Below are 6,786 nucleotides of genomic sequence, written 5' to 3'. Positions count from 1 at the left end.
TGTGTGTGTGTGTGTGTGTGTACCTGTAGGTCATTTGACATAGTCATCAATAACAGTGTACATTTGAGGGTTTGAAATTACTTTCAAATAACATTATTACAAATGTATCCAGAGAAATGATTCATGTTTGGAGACAGTGTGACCGGGAGGCCGACATTGAAATCCAAAGTTTGAGCTTGTTTTTCCTTCGCTGGGAGAAGCAGAGGCAAACTGAGTTGTTCTCATATGAGGTGGTTTATTATAACTGTATCAACAGCGGCATTATGGCTGACAAATCGGAAATTCAGATCTTACACACCTAATCAGTTTTATAAAAAGTCCAAAAAGAATGTATTCCTCATATGTCTTTCCAAGACTCACTTGGCAAACTCATTCATTGCCTCCAACCAAGAAGAGACAAGGTCACATGACAAACTCACTGGTGTTGCGGCACATTTCTTTCTTTGTCAGAATTTTAAAGACTGCAGTAAAAAACGGCTTGTTGTCTCTCTGATGTCTGAACATCCTGCCTTCTATTGAACACAACATGGTCAAATAAATCATATCAACACCCCTATGATGGCATATTTTAAGAGGTTGTTTGTCTTGTCATTTCATCAGTGAAAACTAATTGTTTTTTGGTGTGTGACTTTGTTTTGTGAATTTCTTTTTCCTTGACTATCCTTGAGTGAATGAGGGATAATGCATGACCCTCCCTCCCCCATAAATAACCATATGTTATTATATTCACAGCAAAGGTAGGTACACCCCAGATTGAAGGTGAATACTTTAATAGGAGAAAATAAAAAAATCAAAGGTTAACCTTTTCTATCCGTTACATTTAATAGTGAACCGCCCTCTGACCCACCTTCCCTCATCAGGAAAAACAAGCCTAAATTGCTTCTGCTCCTCTCTTATAGGACCGCAAACATTAGCTATGATAATTCCAGCTCTGAAACCAAAATGAGATGCTATTAGTCTAGTCAATTTAGCGTGCCAACAGCACAGAGAGAGAGAGAGCAATCACCAAAACAAACAAGCAGATTTCTTAAGCAAAATGCAAAGCCTCCTTACAAATAATCACATCCTCACACAAGCTGTGTGTGCACTTCGGCAGAATATGGGTGCATGACAGCCATCCCTCCTGCCACACAAAACCACCAAATATTAATAAGCCTGTGGCTTATACTAGTTTTTTTAGTATGTACTCTAGGTTCCCACGTGTGCCCCTCCCCGCTCTTTCACACAAGTAAAATAAATAAATGATAAGAGGTATATATAATTAAAGTAAGAATAGATTATAAAAAATACAACTACTGTATATGAGAGATTTTCTTATAATATCCACCACATACATGGCTTGTCCATTAACAGGTCAACCAACCATTCAACCAACCATCCATACATACATCCAACCAGCCAATGATCCATCCATCCAACCAAACAACCAACAAACCATCCACACATCTAACCAACCATCCATCCAACAAACCAACGACCCATCCATTCATCCACCCATCCATCTAACCAAACAACCAACCAAGCAACCATCCATACATCCATCCATCCAACAAACCAACGACCCATCCAGTCATCCACCCATCCATCTAACCAAACAACCAACCAAGCAACCATCCATACATCCATCCATCCAACAAACCAACGACCCATCCAGTCATCCACCAATCCATCCAACCAAACAACCAACCAAGCAACCATCCATCCATACATCTAACCAACCAATGATCCATCCATCCACCCATCCATCCAACCAAACAACCACCCAAGCAACCATCCATTCATCAATCCAACCAACCAATGATCCATCCATCCATCCAGTCATCCATCCATCCATCTAACCAAACAACCAACCATCCAACCAACCTACCATCCATCCATCCATCTATCCAACCAACCAACCAACCCACCCACCCACCCACCAACCAACCATCCATCCATCCAAACCAACAACCTACCTCCCATCCATCCATCCATCCAACCAACCAACCCACCCACCAACCATCTATCCATCCATCCATCCAACCAAACAACCTACCTACCATCCATCCATCCATCCAACCAACCAACCCACCCACTCACCAACCATCTATCCATCCATCCATCCATCCATCCATCCATCCATCAAACCAAAAAACCAAACATCCAACCATCCATAAGTGCTTATCCTATTAAGCGTTTTGGTAGGGCTGGACTCATTGTACTCAGAATGCAAGAGCTGCTAAAACACAACAATACTTGGTATGCGTTTTATTTTTCTCTCCTGGTCACAGGCAGCCATAATTTGTATGAAGTACCTTAGTGAACATTTTCCTACACAATGCTAAATAACTAACTTGCTTACTGACAATAAATTAGAGTGAGCAGCAGTGGCAGACTCTGTTGACTTTGAACATCATACACTTTCTTATTTCTATCCAACTCCAGGTGCCAGAGTTTTAGGTGAAGTAGTACATAAACTCAGAGTTTATGTCATTTGGAGAGAAACAAGTTGGAAATGAAAAGCTGTCATGTTCTTACTCTGAAAATTAAGCCGTGGTGGATTTTGAAAGAACCCTTTCATTCAAGCAATTCCAAGTGGCATTTTGCCTACTGATTTATTTTGTGTGTTTTTCACCACTTATTTCACCCCTCCTTCACACATTGTGACTAATGGCCCTGAGCAGTAAATGTTATGCTCTATACTTTCAGAACCTAATCTCATCTGCTAATTTAAATTACATTGCATCCTTTAAAGAGTTCCTCCTCACCTTTCTGTATACAGGATTTAGAGCCATTAATGGAGACTGTCCTCCACTAGAAATACATCACTGGTTTGTGTTGAAATGTAACCTGTTGACATTTTCCTGATAAGTGACCTCCTGTATTTCGAGGTTTAAATAAATGCTGTACTGGTTCACAAGCAAATGTTAAAGAAAACATCATACTCAACCTGCAAAAATATGTCCAATGACCTTTTATTAACACTCTACAGTTCATTGCAGTTTCCAGCATCTCGAGACCTGAAGTACATTATGTTTTTTCTATTTTTCACTGAAGAAAACCTTTGGTCACAGTTGTAACTTTTTTATGTAACATACATATAGATGCATGTGGACTAATGGCTTAGTGGCTTATAGTGGGACACAAATCCTTCTCTCAGCCATGGTACCAGTGTCACTGCAGGGATTTATTTTCAGTTTAAGAGTAACTTGTTAGAAGCGTAGATGGTAAAGAGGCGGTTGATGTTTTGTCTGTATACGCTGCAGACCAGAAATAAGAGTGCTTACAGATCTTACAGGAGATTGAAAGAGCTTTTACTGCTAATCAAGCAAAATCAAAGTATTGCAGAAAGTGCCTGGAAGTGTACAATAGATTCACCAACCTGTCTGTTAGGAGGATTCAGCTTGATTAAATCAATACTCAGAGGGTTAAGAACTCAATGCAAGACAACACGGCCAAGTTAGGACAGCAAATAAGGAGATCAGTGCAGGAAGCTTAAACAGGATGTATATATCTCATTATATCAGAATCAGCTTTATTTGCCAGGTATGAGGACATATACGAGAAATTTTGAAATGTGCTTACTCATACAAAACAATAAACAAAACACACACTATATACACACTATAAACAAAAAACAATATAGACAAGTTGAGGCAATAGTGCAATGAAGAATGCAAAGTATGTAGGAGTATATTATAATTATGATAGTTATTATTTTAATAATGGAGCATAGTGCAAATGGTGCTGGAATAAATATATGGATATGAAGTCGTGTAACAGTTATACATACGTATATCCTGTTGGTTTTAAAGACCATCAATTGCTACGGGTAACTCATGTCTATCCCAGACAGTAACATTTTAATCATATTGGCTATTAAGTATAAAACCGCAGCACATTTCGGATTTGTGCAAAACAGCAATTTGAAGTTTGCTCTGAGCACTTGAATGAGAGAAAGACTTCTGAAGCTAATAGTGGGAAGAAAAAAACAAAACATGTGTGTTGCCAGCACTAAACCTGTTAGCTCCTGCTCCGACTTTGGATATTAGAGACATGGCATGTAGTTTGTGTACCCAGATACTAACTCTCCCTTTCAGGACTCTAAAGACGAGTGTAGGCTGGTGTTTGATAGTAGAAGGGCTCACATTGTGATCTCCAGTGTTGGGAGTAATGTGTTAAAAAATAGTTCCTGCATTTCAAAATAATTCCACTACTTTTAGCGGTAAGAAATGTAACTAATTACCTTTTCAAATTAATTTACAAAACGTCACCCAACTTAACAGGGACACAATAAATGGTTTCCGTTGCCTATCTAACTCAAAAGCGGGCCACCTTTGTGTTATTGGCCGCTGACTTGAAAAATCCGGGCAAAAATATCAGGGCTTTTTTTTTTTTTTTTTTTAAGTAAAATTCTTTTTGGGGGCATTTCTAGGCCTTTAATAGATAGGACACAGGAGAATGACGTGCAGCGTAGGGCTCCGGGTTAGAATCAAACCAGCAGCCACTGAGCCAAGGGCTGAGCCTCTGTATATGGGGCTCACGCTCTACCAGGTGAGCTAACCAGGCACCCATTTGCACCTTCTTTCAGTTCGTCTTTGATGCACTTGCACACAAGTGCATGCGCATTATGAATGGCAGTCCGAGACTCAAACCACAGAAAAGTGAGCGATTATACAGGTTACTGAAATATTGAGGAGTAAGCCTCGTAGGTAAAAAAAAAAAAAAGAGCTTATTATGTTTTCTTTTTTCATATTTAACATTCAGCACAGATCAAGTGGCTTTGACCCAGCATGGCCCACCGCTGGCTCACGAACACAAGAGATGGGATTTTGTTTGAACTCTGCAGAAAACACCTCCACACCAGGAATGCCACACACGTTTTCCAGCCTTCGCCAAGTGTCTTAAATCCAGACCTAGACTTTCACTGCACACAATAAAGAAGCCTATTAAAACATATTGTCGCTGTTGGGTGAAAACCTTGTACGTCCAAAACTGTCGTTTTTCAGGAAACGCAAAAGCCTAATTTGAAAACACTTGATTGAGCTATTTACCTCAGACAAATTCAGACGAAAACGCCTTGTCCCTTTTTAAATATTTCTTAAACCCACGGACAGACGCAGACGTTGACCAATTGCATTTATTTATGAAAAAAATCTGAAGTGATGAAATATGGAGATACAAGGTTTCTGCTTGACAGTGACGATATGCACTGTTTGATTTTTCTACTAATTACTTTTCATCATAGTGAAAATGTGTACAATCATAGATCAAATTTAACAGTTCTGTGCCAAAGCAGTACAAAAAAAACATAGTTATGTGTGCATTAATAAGAGAATTGAAGCGGGTATTTAAAAGTAAGTATCAGATCAATTAAAAGCAGAACTGGAGCATGAGAATGATGAAGCTAGCTCAGACGACATAAATGTAAGCTCTGAATCAGATAACTGTCAATTAATATAGTACATCATTTAATATATAAAGAAAAATATAATATATAATATAATATATACATACAGTATATAATTTTTTTTTTTTACTGAAGCAGAATATGGAATCAGATGTATTACCTACCACCATTTAATTGTTTTGTGTTATTTAAAACATTTATAAAATATCTCTTCATGCCAGATGTAATTATTCCACTCATTTTTACACAATGTAATTACCTGTTTCTGCCCCCCCCCCCCCCCCCCCCCCCCCCCCCCCCCCCCCCCCAGCAAACTCCACGGATGGGTTAGACCCATCTTCTAGGGATGGGTGGGCCGAGACAAAGAGCTACATGGAAAAATATGCACCAAACAAGCCGCTATGATATTGAAGACTAAAGAATGTTGGGTGACCCTCCCCTCAACAAAGAATAAGAACACCCTCCCCTATTTTCCTCCGGTGGTCCATTCCATAAACACCGAACAGTCTCTTAGAAGAACAATTTGGCCCATAAATCACAAACAGTATCAAATAAACCTTAGCTGCCCCTCTTGGTAGTAAGCACTGGTTAATTAGCTAGATCCATGTGCCTGTTGAATATGAATGAATAACAGAAATGCTGGATTATGCTAGCTTGCCACACACACACACACACACTAGCGACTAGCATTAGCTGTGGATGTCTTAAATATTGACTCACACGGTCAAAATATTCTGCTCAACCATCCACACAGTGAAATTTCAAACAGATGTAATATACAAAATCGTTGCACCAACTTAACCTATTTATAATTTAAAATAGTTCTTTCAGTGTTTCAGTGTTCTGATACTCATCTTACGTACCTTTCAGGAAACAAAAGAGAATATGACCTGCGGTGGCCGCGGAGGGTCAAAAAGGCTCTTTGCTACGGCAAGCCAAACAGAAAAGGAGCACTCAAAATAAAACAAGGTCGCCATCTGCTTTACAGAAGTACACATAACACATTTAGAGAATATTTCCTCATTAAAAAAGGAGTGTCTGTAAAACTGTGAATTCAGTATTTTGACGCTGTTATGACTATTTCTATTTTCAGAATTTGATCCATTCAGTCCAATAATATTTGAAAATCTAGAAGAGCTGCATCACTGAACAGTGTTATCCAATTTCCACAACAACGCAGGTTTGGTCGTCAAAGTTCAAGCAGGAATTCTGGCTGAAAGATTTCAGTTTGGGCTGTAATTTTACTCTTTACCAACATTTTTTTCTTTCACATCTACCTACCCTCTGGGTTTGTTTTCAACCTGTGTGGTATGATCATTTGATCATCTTCATTCGCTATGTTCTGAGATCTTAACATTCCCTTCGGTGAGTACACTGTTATGATAAAGCAAGAAAGG

This window comes from Etheostoma spectabile, chromosome 13 (genome assembly GCF_008692095.1).
Source record: "Etheostoma spectabile isolate EspeVRDwgs_2016 chromosome 13, UIUC_Espe_1.0, whole genome shotgun sequence".
NCBI lineage: Eukaryota > Metazoa > Chordata > Actinopteri > Perciformes > Percidae > Etheostoma > Etheostoma spectabile.
The sequence above is the reverse complement of the archived record's forward strand: the minus strand, read 5'-3'. Positions refer to the sequence as shown.